This window comes from Schistocerca serialis, chromosome 5, assembly GCF_023864345.2.
Source record: "Schistocerca serialis cubense isolate TAMUIC-IGC-003099 chromosome 5, iqSchSeri2.2, whole genome shotgun sequence".
Classification (NCBI taxonomy): domain Eukaryota; kingdom Metazoa; phylum Arthropoda; class Insecta; order Orthoptera; family Acrididae; genus Schistocerca; species Schistocerca serialis.
In genome coordinates, this window is record NC_064642.1 from 347,430,379 (window position 1) to 347,448,332 (window position 17,954).

Sequence of the window (17,954 nt, forward strand, 5' to 3'; positions counted from 1 at the left end):
CACTCACCGTGCTTTTGTTGACTTCCAGGTGTCCGTAGACATTCTGCAGTCTTCTATGTTTATCTGTGATTCTCTGGATTTCGCCAAATGCACTCAACGACAGCTCTGTGCTTGGAACGCGGCGCTGCAGACGCCATTTTGAAGGCTATGTATAACGCCGCCACCTATCGGAACTTCATGGAACTATAGGGGCCGGAAGGAAGAATATTCCACGATTTGCACAACAAATTTCTCATTCTTCCAACCGAAATTGGCCGAGGAAAAAATGTGTTGTACTACGTACTGAACGCCTCTCGATACATCTAATGATCAATTCCGTATTACATCGGGGTGTCCAGATACTTTTGATCAGATAGGTGAAAATTATTTCGTGCAGCAGCGAAAACTGGAGTACAGTAACGATATGCTTAACTGTATCATCACATGGAGCTCATAGCGAAGTAATTAAGCCGGGTTCTGTCTCCTCTGCGACGGACGGGATGCTGCGCTGAGCCTGTTTCCCGAATTCGTGGTCTGCTCCTGTAATAACCATTAAGGTCATCTCTTCGATGCTTCCGCCTGTAGAGGGCTCCGTCCGTAGATTTGGCATGTCATCCGGTGGCACACAAAGTCCGGAAGAGTCGGTGTCCGCTCGCACGGCGGCAACGCAGGATGCGAGGAACAGGTGTATAGTCTCGGCGCCGCGCCGTTACGTTACGTTACGTTACGACGCGCGGCTCCGTTACCGCCAAGCGCCGCGGGGCGCGCCGGAGCCCTTCCGCGCTACAGCCGCTGGGTCGTGGACCGCTCGGGACCACTCCCCTGACTGCCGGCCGCTCTGCGGACCCAAGGCGATGCCGGCCGTGTACTCAGCTACCTCATACTTGCAAACTTTTACACTTTTCTGCTGGGTTACAGGTCTTTTCCTTTTTTAAACTTTCATTCTCACTCCTGAAGGGACTTGGCTGATAACAGTACTCATACTCTTTTCAGCCACACGGTCAATTTCTTTATGAATGTGAGGAACACCAAACAGCCTCGCTATACTTTATGAATATTTTAAGATATGGCGACGTACACCTAATGTTTCTTGCAAAGTAGTATGTTTTTTCGACCTCTCTAATCGTCTAGCATCACGAAAGATCAGCCCACGGCTCATTCCTCACGGCATAGTGGAATACAACGACAAACCAAAATACCATGGCGTACACTGGCCAGAATGCTGAGACAATAAACATCTTTACAACACAGTTAAAAAAAAGGCACAAGCACGAAATGGAGCCCTACATCCGTTCTCCGAGGAGCATCCTGCACCAAAATATTGCTGAACAGTTTGACTCCACATCACTCTCGTGAAGAAAGTTGATGTTCACTTGAATGCAGCTATGAGAACCATTAGTTGTGCAGTCGGATCTACACCTTCATGGTGGCTACCAGTACTAACTTTTGTGCAGCTCTCCTTTGTCGAAAGATATCTCGCTGCAGCCTTTGCCAGCAAGTTTCTACAAATGAATCAATCTCTCTTCACTGAGATTTACTCTCGCTGCCTAAAAAACGTGTTAAATAAAGAAAAACAATATATCTCTGAGGAGTCCAAATACTCACCACTGGATTCAACCAGGACGCTGGATGGGAACCTGAGTGGCGTCGATGAAAACTCGGAACCACGAATTTGGTGACAAGGTAACGGTGAAGGTTCCAGGCTTTATCATCTTAGGAAGGTGGGGGTACACCTCAATCGGTCCCGGAGTGGAGAAGGTATGTGCAGATACAAAATACACCACTGGGTCTTTTGCACTGACAGTACGTGACATCATGGTGACATTCAGACAATGCTCAACACTAGAAACGGGTGTCCTAAGATATGTTGCTCTGGCGGTATCATGAGTCTACATGAAGCGTCCGACAAGGTGCCCGACTGGGTTGTCTTTCGACATTCGCGTGTATTCTGTGCCGTAGAATGTTTTATAGCTGCAAGAATGTACTTTTTTGTTAAACTGTAAAATATTTTTCTTGTTTTAACTAATTCGTCCAACGATAATAATTTATAGATGAGAAGAAAGAAGAATATTCTATATATTGTCTTTTTGTTTTTCTGATTTGGTTTTGATACTGGATTTAATTTTGGCTTAAGGAGGTATTTACCTTATAGGTGAGAGAGAGACCTCCGAAACCTCACGTGGGATTTATCCTGGACTGCAAATTTGAGACGTATTTCCTAGTTTGTCTTTCTTGCCTTTTTTTAAATAGGAGATACTTGGCAGTGCTGACTGGTCTTGCGTGCAGTTCTGTTTAGTTGTATTCTTCATCTGTTTTCGTTACGGAATGGGCTGTTGTATGTGGCGGTTGACTGTACAGAAATCTTGGAAAATTAAAAATAATTATTGTATTCTTAAGTCGGTGCGTCGTCAGTATATTGATGTTCAGTGTGTTCGGTTCGATTTTACCAGTTAAGTTCTACAAATCGGTTCTTTGATGGTTTTATACTAGCTATTTTTTATGTAGCGTTGATTGGCCTATACTCGTATGTGCTAGATCTTTTAACTTTTCTTAAGATTATTCTTTCTGTGCTTAATAATCTTATTTGATTTTGGTTAGCGACTAAACAGCGCAGCGTATTCAAAATCTGGGTAATGAGGGTTTTATACGCACTAAGTTTCGTTTGAAACGCCGTTCATGCGTCATGTAATCAGTTTTAAAAGTTCTACACGTCATCTTTCTTTTGCTTCGATGTTTCCAACATTAGGTGACTTGCGGAGTATGATGTAGATATAGATAACGTAGTATCCATAATCAGTAAAAGATAATTAGCTTTTGTCCTTGAGGTTATTTTTTTAATTTTATATCTTCTAGAGTTTGTTTTTTGTTTCTTTTGAAGTTTGTGTGTCTGAAGATGACAAGCTGACTTTTTTGGGCAGTTAGCTTTTACGAGCCACAGACAGCCATTTTTCTAATTTACTGACATACTGCGTGTTCAGTTGCTTTAAGACTACTTCCGTCTTTTCGTGACACCAAAAGCCACTGTCATTAGAGCATAAAGCCCAATGAGCTGGGCGAGGTACACTGATATACTGTATAATGATGCTGGTAAAATGGTTCTCTGCATTTCTTCAGCTTCTAGGTTGAAAATCTGACAACGTTTTTCACTGTGACTGTTGTGGGCGTTTCATCTACGCTTGAGATGAGCAGAGACCGAAAATAATTTATTTTATAGTCCAGGATGCCAAACACTGTCAAATACCCTTTCCATCCTAAATAAGAAGCTGATGTGCAGTCTGTGATGTTCATTGATGTTTTGATGTTGCTGCATGTTCTTCGAATGGGATCAATGGTAGAATGCTGTTTTCTGAAGTTGGCTTGCATAACAGGAATTATCTTTTATTCTTCTGCAAAACATGACATCCTGTTGAGAAGGAGGGTTATTCGGAAGTGCCTCCGGGTTTCGGAGGCGATTCGCGAAAGCGATGAAGCATACAGAAAAATTATACATCTCAGTAGATGGAGCATCTCTCTGAATTTCGATTCGTTAGTAACATCTGTGATGTAGTTGCAAAGCACGCTACTTGGGGGGGGGGGGGGAGGCGGGTCAGAACATGGTGTATAAAGGAGCGATGCGTGCACTTTGCGTCCACGAATTCGCTGAATGTGAGTCAGCTGTAACAGTTCGGCGACGATTTCGTACGCCGTATCAGGTAAAAGCTCCATGGGTGGTAGAACACTTCCCGCTTATGTGTTGTGCAGAAGATAGTCCACCCAGGACCGTCAAAGGAGAGGGACATGGAGGGAGATGAACAGAGATGGGAGTGGGACGGGGAGGGGAGAAAATGGCTCTGAGCACTATGGGACTTAACATCTGAGGTCATCAGTCCCCTACACTTAGAACTACTTAAATCTAACTAACCTAAGGACATCACACACATCCATACCCGAGGCTGGATTCGAACCTGCGACCGTAGCAGCAGCGCGGTTCCGGACTGAAGCGCCTAGAACCGCTCGGCCATACCGGCCGGCTAGGGAGGGAGGGAGGTAGAAAGAATCATTCGTCAGAAACCCTAAGAAAACCTACGACAAGTGCGAGCAGAGAACTTAAGATATCACAGTCAACTGATTGGCGCAATCTACGCAAATTTCTTCGTGTAAAACCATACAGCCTTGATTGTTAGACCCACTGACTGCGAGGGACAATAGCTTAGTTCAGTTTTTGAAATGGCGGCTACTGGAGGAAGACTGTTTTTTTTAGAGAATTTGGTTTTCAGTCTCTGGAAAGGCAAATCGTAAGAACTCGCTTGTTTGGGGCACAGTACATCTTCACGTAATTGAGGAACACTTTCTTGATTAATCTTAACCCTAGAACATTAAAGGGGGGAGAAAGTTACACTGCTACTAATCCAGTGTCAGCAAACCGCTGGAGACAGGCCGTAAATAATTCAGTCATTGTTAACAAAATGTTTTCCATAAAGATACTCAACAACACTTGTCGCTCATGTGTCCAAGTTGGCGTGAACCGCGAAGAAATACCAATTACAACCGTAAATATTACGAAGGTTTGGTAGTCTACGGCTAAGTAAGGCCTTCTGTGGCGTGTCCTCTTAAAAGTGTTTTGGAACATTTTTCTTTGTGGAGGAAATTATGTGGTTTTGTATTCCTGGACGTGCTACATCAATAGCTTTATGTAGTAACACTACAATTACAGCAAGACAGCGGAGACTTTATTTTGCAACAGGACGGTGCTCCAACACACTTACTTTTGGAGGTTGGGAATTACCTCTATTCCGAACTGTCTCCACGTTGCATTGGACGTGCGTCCATTATGACCCCCCTCCTCTTCTTCAGTGGCCCTAAAATACTGCCTTTTTCTTTATTTAAAAAGTCAATAAAAACATGTACAGTAATTGTAATGCAGATATTAGTTTCCGTGTTCTAAGATGCTGCTTGCGTATCTTTAGATCACTACTGTTTTCTCACGACAAGATGTGTGTGTCTCTTGATTCTGTGTCCATACTCGTTGGTAATACGTCGTAAGTGTCGCTCATGTAAAAGCATTTTTTAAGTATTACTTAATTGTGTAGTGGTGTTTTACTTGTAGGGATAACTGAAGCACTTATTGTTATATATTCTCAAATAAATGAGCCTGTAAGTTATTTAACAGAAGGGAGATTTCAACAGCGATTGCGATCGTAATTGTTCGATGACGAAATGATTTGAGCTTCATGTTGGCTCTTACGTTGAACATTTTTCATCTCAGAAAGAACCTGTCTTCGTAGAGATGAAGTCCAATAATTCAGTTTTCTTCCTTTTCTTACACTTCGGCGGCGTCCGAATTGTATCGAAATTTCACGGTCAAAAGAGTCAATGAACAAAGACTGAAGCCATCCACAACGCGTTGGCCTGCCACATTCAGCAATGGAAAGAGGGGAATAAAAATATTTAAGATCTCAGTTATTGAGTTTTTCTTCTCTTATCAGCATCTAAGCAGATAATGACAATCCCATTGCTGTTGTAATGTGCTTTCATGATGCTGCAAAATGTGTATGCGAAACTTTTGCATTACTTGCATCTTGAAATTTCAGATAACTGGAAGATTTTTTTTTCTCTTACATGTAATTTACGCTAACTTGAAGGCGCATTTCAGCTCCCACGGTCACCTGACTTACCCCTACGTGATTTCTTCTCGTGGAGTCATCTTGACGTGTGTACATCCGCTAACGTGAAGAATATTTTTTGTGCGTGTTTGCGTGATCGTTATACTCAGCGATGTCTAGGAAGTATGTTGATTCACCAAATCTTTTCTGTTATGTGTGCGTGTCGCGAGTTTGCAACTAAGTCTCAGAGACATCCAATTTCACCAATCGTCAAAAAGGCGAAGGGGTTGTTTTATGAGTCAAAGCTAGATGAGGGTAAGTGTTGGACACTACAGAATTGTTGCTGACGTTGTTGCCGCTATTTAAGAGGCTGGTTGCATGGGACCCGTCCATCTATGTCATTTGGTGTATCACAGTTGTGGAGTGAACTCAGAGACCACATTATAGATTGCTACTTTTATTTAACGAAAGTAAAAGGAATTTCAAGTAAATGAAAACACACAGCTTCCTAGCCAAATTTGGGATCTGGAATTCGCCTACTTCCGCTTTCTCATTCTCTCCCAGTTCCAAAACCAGCCACAAAATTGTCACTGGAAGATGAAACATACGATGGTAGTGACAAACCAACAATCACGAGGATCATGAAGATGTTGAGAACACGCCTTCAGCATCACGGCTACAATCACAGCCACTGTCGCAGGCAGAAGTGAACGATCTTGTAAAAGGGCGAAATTTTTCAAAGAGGCAAGCATAATTACTTTGGTCTGGTCTCCAAGAAAAGAACCTGTTACAATCAAACACTTTTTTCTCAATGGCAGAGTTTCGTGCGACAGAAATGGGCTACTTACAAAATTTGTTATGATTCACAATCTGGAAGAATGGCGCCTGTTTATAGATTCCTCGAAGAGTAGTTTCGAAGCTGTTTTCTTACGTAACGGAAGCGAGAAACCTTCGATACCTGTTGGCCCATTCCGGCAAGTTAAAGGAAATCTGGGAGAACATGAGGCTACTCCTGAAGTATACTCGCTACTCGAATCACTAACGGATAATCTGTGTTTATTTCAAAGTTCTGGGACTACTTCAGGGAAAACAGATTGGTTACACAAAATACTGTTTCTTGTGTAAATGGGATATTAGGGCAAGGAAAGAAAATTACGTGGTCAAAAAGTGGCCTTTGAGAGAAATTTTCAATACTGGTGAAAAAAGTTGTCGCATGAACCCATTGTAAACAAAGACAATGGCCTATTACCATCACTTCATCTGAAACTGGGATTTATGAAAAATTTTCTGAAAGCAATGGACAAAGATGGCCAGGATTTTCAATTTTTACTATCTAGACTTCCTACGATTAGTACTGCAAAAATTAAAGATGTCGTTTTCAATGGGCCTCAAATCGATTACTTGATGAAAGACATTACTTTGAACACTTGCTGAAAGATACTGGCGAGTCAGCTTGGCTTACTTTTCAAGATTTATGTACTGTTTCTTGGGAAACGTAGTGACTGAGAATTACAGGGAACTGACGGAACGCATGCTAGACTGTTATAAAGACAGAGAGTGCAACATGTCTCTGCAATTACGTTTCCTTCTTTCCCATTTGGATTTCTTTCCACCTAATCTTGGAGATGTGAGAGACGAAAATGGCGAGTGATTTCACCAAGATATCGCTGCCATGAAAAGACGATATTAGGGAAGATGATTATCAAACCTTTTGGCGGATTGCTACTAGACACTCCTACAAGAAGTTTCACGATCCACACACAAACGGAAAGTTTCCAGCCGAATTTTCTAGCTTGTAAGTACATTCCACATTTCATTAAGCTTTCTCGTACTATTTTCATTTTATTTTACGTTTTGTAATACAAACAAATACTTCTGGTATATGATCATCTACAGATTCCTCCTGTGTTATTACTGAGTCGTTTTCACGTTTCTCGAAAGTAGTAAATGTGGCGTAGCTTTTCGAGAAAAATTGGTTCATGATGGAACATAGAAAATGAAATCAGAAGATTTCATTTTCGCAATCACCGTACGTGATTTAATAAAGAACACATACTTTCATCTCGCGGCAAAACACAAAATTCAAATTTATTACACTGTGTAATTAATGTGGTTTGAGATATTGACCATGACATGCTGAAGCATGCCTGTCGACAGGAGGGCATCCGGCTACGTTCTACCACCAATATTGCCGAATCCAAATTAAAATGCCAACCCTGTTAAAGACCGAGATTAGGCCAGAAAAAATAAGGAGTTTAGACTAACAACTGTTTTGGTGGCTGTGGGTATTAGTCCACTATACCAATGGCCTGAGGTTAATGGCCAGTTGAGCGTACATTATTTTCTGTCAGTCACCGGTAGTTTCAAAATAAAATATTTTGTTGGCTTACAGGTAAGCTTAAGCGTGAAACTTCCTGCCAGATTAAAACTGTGTGCCGGACCGAGACTCGAACTCGGGACCTTTGCCTTTCGCGGGCAAGCGCTCTACCAACTGAGCTACCCAAGCACGACACATGCCCCGTCTTCACAGTTTCACTTCTGCCAGTACCTCGTCTCCTACCTTCCAAACTTTACAGAAGCTCTCCTGCGAACCTTGCAAAACTAGCACTCCTGAAAGAAAGGATATTGCGGGGACATGGCTCAGCCTGGTGGCTTAGCCTGGTGGATGTTTCCAGAATGAGATTTTCACTCTGCAGCGGAGTGTGCGCTGATATGAAACTTCCTGGCAGATTAAAACTGTGTGCTCAGTTGGTAGAGCTTTTGACCGCGAGTCTCGGTCGAGCAAACAGTTTTAATCTGCCAGGGAGTTTCAAATCAGCGCACACTCCGCTGCAGAGTGAAAATCCCATTCAAGCTTAAGAGTATTTATCATTAAGAAATACAAGTATTACACTGTCCTAGGAACTGTGGAGCACTAACCGGCACTGTAGCGCAAGTGGCATATCGACTAACAGCCATATATTACGGAGTTTGCGGAGCGGCGGCATTTGTGGGCGGCTGGCGTCCTTTGTGTGCGAAACTAAAGCACTGCCGTTAGTTCTCACCCTTGCCCCGCATTCCCACGATGGAGATAGGTGGCCTAGTTCAGAGGGCACGTGGGAATTGCCCCATTGTCGGAGCAGCCCAGTAGCCTAGCTAGGTGGTTCCCGTTAATGGAGGCGAAGCGCGCAGCAACACGATGCGACGGCAGCACGCGCGGCCCCGCCAGTGGGGGAGCACCAGAACCGGTACCAGGACAGACGCGCCGGCGCTGCTATTTAATGACAAGTGTTGCGGCACCGGCAGATAGCATCGCCGCCAGCGGCCGGGCAGGTGCGCACAACAGCGTCCGCACGCCCGAGCGCAACGAATGACGCGGATCTGGGCCATCCGACACGCCCACACAGCGATAGTCTTCCGCGTCGCCATTCCGCACTGGCCTACGGCTGCGGCTAACGGCGCTATTCTCCTCTGCCCTCGCCCGCTCACTATGGGCAGTGGACTGCGTCGAGGGACTAACAGTTGACCCCGCTCAGCAAGTAAAACAAAAATGCGGAATTTGCTGTGGAACATCGTGGGATATTTCCGCTTCAGCTCCTAACGTTCCACGAAGTTCCGAAAGGTGAAGTAATGGAAATGTGTTCCAAGTAGGGACTTGTCATTGAGCTTCCTTTGGCGAAAAAGAGAGCATAGTAGGTGTTCATAGGCGCTTGCAGAATGTCTACCAAGTCCTGACACTGAACAGAAGCAGGGTGAGTCGTTGGGCTAGGCGCAACAAGGACGTGCAAAGCTGTCCGATCTGCCGCGTGCCGGCCGGCCGCACACGCAACTGACTCCTGCGATGTTGGAAGGTGCGGACACACTCATTCGAGATGATCGACGGATCAAAAACTCCTCGCTGCATAACTGGACCTCTCTGTACTGCTGACACACTCGTCCACCAGTTGGGGTACTCAAAGGCGTGTGCCCGCTGAGCTCCTCGCTACGTGTCAGAAGAACATAAAGTTCCATCTGTTAGGCCCACTGAAGGATGTAATCCGCGGGAAGCAGTACACGGATGATGGGGACGTTATTGATGCAGCAAGACGACGGCTCCGACATCGACCAGTAGAGTGGTACCATGCGGTCATGCAAGATCTAAAAGCTGCAACGCGAAGCGATTACGTAGCTGACCCATCGGTCAGTGACAGTCCATACACCTGAAGTGCCAAAAAGAAAAACAAAAACTTTCCTAGAGTATTGCTCATTAGCTACAAACTCTCACCAGACTGGATGAATAGAGGGGCAGAGAGGAGGAGAAGAAGGAGACAGATCCAACGAAGGGCGGCGTTACAGGATGACTGATAGACGCTAGAAGAGCGGCGCTGTGAATGCTGGAGAGCTTTACAACTGAAATTTCAAGAAAATACGGTACTGGAAGAGTAGGGCAACATACCACTTCTTCCTCACAGTCCAGAAAGTAAAAATCAGAAATTTGTCATACGAGGGTTTACCAACAGTCTTTCTTCTTCGGCATCATTCACAAATGGACGGAAAAAGAGACAATCGTCTATTTAGATTAAATGTGACGATAGTAATTTTTGTTTGAATCCTTATTGTTACCCATGTAGACCGGAGTGCCGTATTTGCTTGAATGCAGGGACCTTGAGGAGGTTGATGGTGGAAGGCTTGAAGATGGCGACAGATTTTTCTTTCCAGTTTTGAGCCTTTACAAATACGTCCTCTATCCATCGTGCCAGATTTACGTGTCATCTGAGGTCACTTAATTACCAATAGCTGCCACAGAGCGACGTGTTGTTCTATGACAGTCCAACCGTTCGAATTCTCGGTTAATGCTTACTCCTATTTGCATATCACGTACGAGCCAAGTAATGTTCAGTGGAAAATCAGTGAATCTATCAAAGATCGTTTAAATATATTTACAATTATACAATGCCATGATTACTTCGTTAAGAGGTCAAATCTGTTAGCTATTTACCGTGTCAAGAATGTGATAGGTTATGTTGTGTTAACCCCTCAACTCCGTGGTCGTGAATTCACATCACATCATACCAATGCGACTCTACTAACTGTAAGGTTAAGACTGTTTTCGAGCGCCACTCCCGGTAGCTACCAACGCTTCTGACATGACCAATGTCGTGAGTGTTTCGGGTACTTCTAGAGGGGCATAATTTTTTTCCCATGAAGAAATTTATTCAGCCGTTAAGGGGTTAAAACGTGCCAAGGCCGGCCTCCACCTCGTTAGGGAAGTGATTGTAAATTACCAGGCCCAAATTCAGCAGGCGAATATTTTGCCGAAGAGCAAGTCTAACGTCAGAGCTCCAGCGCTCCAGTCGGGCTGATTTTTTCTTTTTTCTTAATTTTCTTTACAACGGATAAGGCATTAGCGAATGTGGATCTCAATTCTGTTACGCGCGCAGACCTCTAACTACGGGCATCAGTTACTACCCACAGAGAGTCACATTGTAAAATAATTCAAGCTGATCCTTAAATTTAATCCCTCCTCCTCACCAACAGCCCGCCACCCGCCCTGTGTCCGGTCATACAGTAAGACTCGAGTCGCAGGTTGCCATTTCCAGTAGTACGGTAACGGATTTATTCCTCTCGTTCTAGCAGCACCACTATATTCCGTAACTCTCAACTTATCAGGCTACCGTGTCAGTCTGATGTTTCCCAGGCGTATTTTTAACGTTTAGGATTGTCGGGCGTCCGCTCGGATCACTGTTTGCGTGGTACATCTGTAAGTGAAATTAGTCATATCATTCGGGCCGTCTGCTCCAGTTTACTCCACCCAGGCAGAACAGTTTCAACCGCCGCCGTCTGTTCTCGCGGAATGACTGCTGCAATCTGTTGACTTTCCAGCGTTGAGTGTGGGAAGAGCAGCCTCGCCTGGTTCTGCTTAACTGCACGTGCTCGCTCGCTGAGCTCATGCTGGCGTGGAAAGGAAAAGAGGAACACTCTTGTTAGCGGTATCGTTTCTGTAGCATAAGAACATTCCTCAAGAGGTACAATAGCAGCTGATACGTAGCATACATTTTCCTTGAATTAGTAGACACTAATGCCATTTGGAGGAGAGTTCCTTCAAAACATCGTAACGACCTTGCGTCAAGGCTGAGAGTAATATTCGCAAAAAATTCCGAAAGTGAAAGTCGGACCAGCAAGTATATGCTTCAAGAAGGCATCAGTTTTAGATGTTGGAAGCTGGTTCACATTATTCACCGTTAATTAGGCAACGGAAAAACAACAATAATTTGTTGTTAATAACTTATTCATTCCAGTATCGATCGTTACGAAACTAATTAGTGTAACTTATTTTTATATTCCGGTTTGAACCAAAAGCAAACTAATGAACTAAGCGCTTCCTCTCTTATTTCAACAAGCTCACACGTTGGGATGTTTCTTCCTCTACCCCACACAAACGCTGCGTGACTGGGGACGCCTCACGTGCGATTTTCCTTAGCCGCAAGATAAAAACTATTTTTGGCGGAACACCACCACAATGGCAAATCCGGATAGATGTCTCCTGATTTTTCTAATGAACTAAATAGTGGCAAGCAGCCTCATTTCCACACACGAGACATGAAAAAATTATTGACTCTGTTTACTGCTCTCATCCTTGAAAATTATGGCTCACCAAATTGAGGATTTTTACTCTCAATAAACCGAAGATCCGTACACTGTACAGACTACAGATTTTTGTGAAGCTTCTCGTACTGTAGCGCGAAAAGGAATCTTAGAGTCGCAGAATTACATATACTTGAAAACATTTCATTGCAGTTTAACTTCCTACAATTATTGCACCGTCCCTAATCAACTCAGCGAAGTCCCTTAACAGACCCTGCTAGATTCTAAGTTCTTCAGTGCCTATCACGCCCACACTCCAGCACTTTCATCTCAAAATAACTTCTTTTGCGTATAAATACTCTCTATCTCTGAATCTCGTACTGGACGTCTTGACGCTAAGCGACTCATACAGACATTAGACATTAGGCACGAGTGTGGACCAACCCAGATCAGGAACCATCCTGGCATTCTCCGGAAGTGATTAGAGTTACGATAAACCTTTATCAGCTCTTCTCACGTAGGTTTGAATCCCACCAGGACAGTGTTCACAAACCTTGTGTTCCCACTTTCACTCCATTTTCTAATTGCGCACAGTTTGCAAACTGTGTGCGTGTGTTCGGTATAGCGATGCCTATGAGGAACGTGACTGTCAGCTTGAAACACCCCCGATTATATTCCTTTATTGGATTTTTGCGTAATTTATCGAAGCCGCCCAACAGTTAATTATGATTATATGACCGTGTGCTTAATGGAAGAAAGGCTATCGGTTTTTCTGCTGGTTTCGGGGGTATTTCAACCGAGTGCGGCTGTTCTGAGATTGAATAGTGGAAATGATAGAAAGTTTGTCTATTATTAAGGACCACAAAGGTTGCGATGTACAAACTGATATATATTTCCTACTAACACACACATGCTGAGGCAGTTGCTACCTTCGCCTTACACATCTAATCACAGTTATATCTTTTTATATTGATTGCTGATTTTCAGTACTTCGTCACACGCAATGCTGATGGTTAACATTCACAACAATCCTCACTGCAATCCATGGTTGTTGCTGGCCGACGCGGTTGATGCGAAACACGTAATTCGGCACTTGTCACTTTTGGTTTCATATCACTCGCGAATCGGTATCGATGAGGGTCCACCCCTCGACGATTAGGGGGACGCGCTGATCTGTCACACTTCGGTAAATTTACTCGTCCACCATTCTTGCCCGTCTCTCCAGCACTACCGTTCGCTCGACACACTCTAGTACTACTCTGCACTCAACGCTAGTCTCACTGCCTACTGCAGCAGTCGACAATCGACTCCTGTCTACTATCGACGTGGGCGTCGGAAACTAGCATCTATGCCGGCCGAAGTGGCCGTGCGGTTAAAGGCGCTGCAGTCTGGAACCGCAAGACCGCTACGGTCGCAGGTTCGAATCCTGCCTCGGGCATGGATGTTTGTGGTGTCCTTAGGTCAGTTAGGTTTAACTAGTTCTAAGTTCTAGGGGACTAATGACCTCAGCAGTTGAGTCCCATAGTGCTAAGAGCCATTTGAACTAGCATCTATGTACGTGCGATCATGGATCCCTTACAAACTTTATTTGTAATTGTTATACCAGGTCTTTTCCTACTTGTTATGTAAATGAAACTGCCTTTTCCTGCCGCTAGTTACTTTATCCCATAAGCGTTTCGCCTCCTCCTGGTCTAAGGCATCATCAGTGGGATCTATAACGATACAGTTTTGTTAGTTTTAGATTATCTATTCCATCGGCTCTTTTACTATCTATTATAGGCTTACTACGATTACATTATTATTATTATTATTATTATTATTATTATTATTATTATTATTACCTTCAATTTCTCAGACGTTAAGTCCGGTTAAAAATGGAGTGACGCCGACCTTGATCAAGCGTCACTTCCTTTTAACTGTACGGTATGTGTTATATTGCATTTAGGAACTTTCGGGTAATTGAACATGTATCAATAATTACGGATTTCTGTAGTTGTATATATATGTTTGGATGTAGCTGTATTGCCTTGATGTACTGTAGGATATTGTGTGGTATGACTCCTGTAGTTGATAGTATAATTGGCATGATGTCAACTTTATTCTGATGACACATGTCTTTGACTTCCTCAGCCAGTTGGATGTATTTTTCAATTTTTTCTCCTGTTTTCTTTTGTATATTTGTTGTATTGGGTATGGATATTTCGATTAGTTGTGTTAATTTCTTCATTTTATTGGTGAGCATGATGTCAGGTTTGTTATGTGGCGTTGCTTTATCTGTTATAATGGTTCTGTTCCAGTATAATTTGTATTCATCATTCTCCAGTACATTTTGTGGTGTATACTTGTATGTAGGAACGTGTTGTTTTAAAAGTTTATGTTGTAAGGCAAGCTGTTGATGTATTATTTTTGCGACATTGTCATGTCTTCTGGGGTATTCTGTATTTGCTAGTATTGTACATCCGCTTGTGATGTGATCTACTGTTTCTATTTGTTGTTTACAAAGTCTGCATTTATCCGTTGTGATATTGGGATCTTTAATAATATGCTTGCTGTAATACCTGGTGTTTATTGTTTGATCCTGTATATATTGCCTTTTCTTAGCCATGTGCTGGATGCGTCTTGATTGATGTGTGGCTGTGTTAGATGATACGGGTGCTTGCCATGTAGTGTTTTCTTTTTCCAATTTACTTTCTTCGTATCTGTTGATGTTATGTGATCTAAAGGGTTGTACAAGTGGTTATGAAATTGCAGTGGTGTAGCCGATGTATTTATATGAGTGATTGCCTTGTGTATTTTGCTAGTTTCTGCTCGTTCTATAAAGAATTTTCTTAAATTGTCTACCTGTCCATAATGTAGGTTTTTTATGTCGATAAATCCCCTTCCTCCTTCCTTTCTGGTTAATGTGAATCTTTCTGTTGCTGAATGTATGTGATGTATTCTATATTTGTGGCATTGTGATCGTGTAAGTGTATTGAGTGCTTCTAGGTCTGTGTTACTCCATTTCACTACTCCAAATGAGTAGGTCAATATTGATATAGCATAAGTATTTATAGCTTTTGCCTTGTTTCTTGCTGTCAATTCCGTTTTCAGTATTTTTGTTAGTCTTTGTCTATATTTTTCTTTTAGTTCTTCTTTAATATTTGTATTATCTATTCCTATTTTTTGTCTGTATCCTAGATATTTATAGGCATCCGTTTTTTCCATCGCTTCTATGCAGTCGCTGTGGTTATCCAATATGTAATCTTCTTGTTTAGTGTGTTTTCCCTTGACTATGCTATTTTTCTTACATTTGTCTGTTCCAAAAGCCATACTTATATCATTGCTGAATCCTTCTGTTATCTTCAGTAATTGGTTGAGTTGTTGATTTGTTGCTGCCAGTAGTTTTAGATCATCCATGTATAGCAAATGTGTGATTTTGTGTGGGTATGTTCCAGTAATATTGTATCCATAATTTGTATTATTTAGCATGTTGGATAGTGGGTTCAGAGCAAGGCAGAACCAGAAAGGACTTAATGAGTCTCCTTGGTATATTCCACGCTTAATCTGTATTGGCTATGATGTGATATTATTTGAATTTGTTTGGATATTAAGTGTGGTATTCCAATTTTTCATTACTATGTTTAGGAACTGTATCAATTTAGGATCTACTTTGTATATTTCCAATATTTGTAGTAACCATGAGTGGGGTACACTATCAAAAGCTTTTTGGTAATCAATGTATGCGTAGTGTAGCGACCTTTGTTTAGTTTTAGCTTGATATGTCACCTCTGTATCTACTATCAGTTTATCTTTACATCCTCGTGCTCCTTTGCAGCAGCCTTTTTGTTCTTCATTTATAATTTTGTTCTGTGTTGTATGTATCATTAATTTCTGTTTAATGACTGAATTTAATAGTTTGTATATTGTTGGTAGGCATGTTATGGGGCGATATTTAGCTGGGTTCGCTGTGTCTGCTTGATCTTTAGGTTTCAGATATGTTATTCCGTGTGTAAGTGTATCAGGGAATGTGTATGGGTCTGCAATGTAACTGTTAAATAATTTAGTTAGATGTGAATGTGTTGAGGTGAACTTCTTTAACCAGAAATTTGCTATTTTGTCATTTCCAGGGGCTTTCCAATTGTGAGTAGAATTAATTGCTTGGGTGACTTCATGTTGCAAAATTATCACTTCAGGCATTTGTGGTATCATCTTGTATGTGTCTGTTTCTGCTCGTATCCACCGTGCATGCCTGTTATGTTGTACCGGGTTTGACCATATGTTGCTCCAGAAGTGTTCCATGTCTGTTATGTTTGGTGGATTGTTTATTTTAATGTGTGTGTTATCTATTGTCTGGTAAAATTTCTTTTGGTTTGTGTTGAATGTTTGGTTTTGTTTCCTTCCATTTTCACTTTTTTTGTATCTTCTGAGTCGTTTGGCTAATGCTTGTAATTTCTGCTTCTTTTCGTCTAATTGCTCTGTCGCTTCTTGTTGTGAGATTTTACCTAACCTTTTTCGTTTTTTTTCCGAGATTTCATTTCTTATAAATTGTGTTAGCTGTCCGATGTCTTTTCTCAGTTTTTCTATTTTGATCTGTAGCCTGTGTTGCCATGCTGGTTTTGTGGGTTTCTTCTGTGTGTTGGTTGGTTCTGATCTCTGCCTAGTGTGTATATTTAGTGTAGTGAGTCCTCCTATATAAACCAGTAGTTGTAACTCTTCCATAGTTGTATTTTCATTTATTTTGTTGTGTATGACTGTGTTGATAGTTTTTATTGTTGTTTCGACTTGTGGGTTATTTGGTGGTCTACGCAAGAATGGTCTAATGTCTGTATTTGTGTCTTTGTATTCTATATATGTTAGCTGAAATTTTTCTTCTATATCTAACATGTGTGTCACTTCGTGTTCTATTTGTGCTTGTTCTGGTGGCTGTCTTAAGATTTCGTTTTCCTCTGATTGTTTAATCGGTGCATGTTGTTCTTTGTTTGTTTGCTCTGGGATGTTTGAGTCCATTACTGTATTTTCTTCTTCTTCTGATTGCACATTATTTTGTTCCAGTATTTGTTGTACTTGATGTTTGATGTTTTCTAATTCTGACTGGGGTATCCTGTTATTTTTTATTATTACACGGATCTGATCAGCTAATCGTTGTTCTGTTAAAAATTTTAATTCTGGGTATCTGGTAATAAATGTTGTGTATACTTGTGATCTGTATCCAGTTGTGTTGGTTCCTAGGTTTGTTGCTTGGTAATAACAGAACATGAGGTGTCGATTAACTTCATCTGACCATCTCATCCTCTGTCTTTGTTTTCCTTCTAGGGTGGTTGCAGGAAGCATATCCTGCAAAACACCTCTATTTGGATTTAAATCATTTTCCAGTTGGCTAGCAGTGTCGTTACCATTGTGGGCGGGCATAGGGTTCAAGCGTCGTCCCCGACCATGACGGCGCTTGTCCGAGGCTTCTTTAGTTCTGTCCTTAACCAACTAATCACACTAAAAGGGGGGTTAGCCCTATTAGTGGTTTGTTCTTTTCGTCGCCTTTTACGACTGGCAGAACATACCGGAGGCCGATTCTTTTCCCGGGCCTCCACGGGGTTTATTATTATTATTATTATTATTATTATTTTGTGCCATGTGAGGGGGAAGGTAGTTGTGTTTACGATTCTAGAGTCAATAAGTCCTACAGAATAGACAGTTTGCATGTAAAAGAAGAAAACTGGAGGAAAAATTGGCATTGACTTTTAAAGAACCGTCGTGCATTTCGACATCTCAAGTACAGGGTAGTTATCATTAAACTTTCGCTACTTGAGAGGGCCCTAATAAAAAACGAGTAATCGTAGAACAGTTAAACTCTATGGAAACATTTGTAAGGATATG

At 42.1% G+C, this 17,954-nt stretch overlaps 1 protein-coding gene and 1 non-coding gene across 4 annotated transcripts in view; both read right to left on the reverse strand.

The window, feature by feature from the left end:
- LOC126480722 (protein spire) overlaps window positions 1–17,954 on the reverse strand; it is a 797,250-nt gene that overhangs the window by 616,615 nt on the left and 162,681 nt on the right. The window lies entirely within an intron of this gene.
- Trnas-cga (transfer RNA serine (anticodon CGA)) lies at window positions 7,994–8,068 on the reverse strand. Its single transcript has one exon. It is a non-coding gene; the product is annotated as a tRNA-Ser (tRNA).